This window comes from Otolemur garnettii, unplaced genomic scaffold, assembly GCF_000181295.1.
Source record: "Otolemur garnettii isolate 467f Iridium unplaced genomic scaffold, OtoGar3 scaffold00044, whole genome shotgun sequence".
Taxonomy (NCBI): domain Eukaryota; kingdom Metazoa; phylum Chordata; class Mammalia; order Primates; family Galagidae; genus Otolemur; species Otolemur garnettii.
Genome location: NW_003852439.1, coordinates 5,555,345 through 5,555,746, shown reverse-complemented (window position 1 = coordinate 5,555,746; position 402 = coordinate 5,555,345). Strand labels below are relative to the sequence as shown.

Below are 402 nucleotides of genomic sequence, written 5' to 3'. Positions count from 1 at the left end.
AAAAAATAGAAAAATCAGCATGGGACTGGTGACTCACACCTATAATCCTAGCACTCAGGGAGGTAAAAATGGGTAGTTTGCTAGAGTTCAGGAGTTTGAGATCAGCCTGAGCAAGAGCAAGACTCCATCTCTACTAAAAATAGAAAAAACTAGCCAGGCATTGTGGCAGGTGCCTGTAGTACCAGCTACTGAGAAGACTGAGGCAAAGAGGAAGCTTGAGCCCAAGAGATTGAGGTTGCTGTGAGCTCTGATTCACCCATGGCACTCTACCCAGGGCAATAGAGAGAGACTCTGTCCTCTGTCCCCTCTCCCTCCCCCCAAAAACAAAAAGTGAGCTGGGCATTCTGTCAAGTCCTGTGGTCCTAGGTACTTGGGAGGCTGAGGCAGGAGGATCGTCTGAAC

At 48.8% G+C, this 402-nt stretch overlaps 1 protein-coding gene across 3 annotated transcripts in view; it reads right to left on the bottom strand.

Annotated features, from left to right (window-relative positions):
• The window catches only part of PDXDC1 (pyridoxal dependent decarboxylase domain containing 1), a 48,844-nt gene that overhangs the window by 36,820 nt on the left and 11,622 nt on the right, over nucleotides 1–402 (bottom strand). The window lies entirely within an intron of this gene.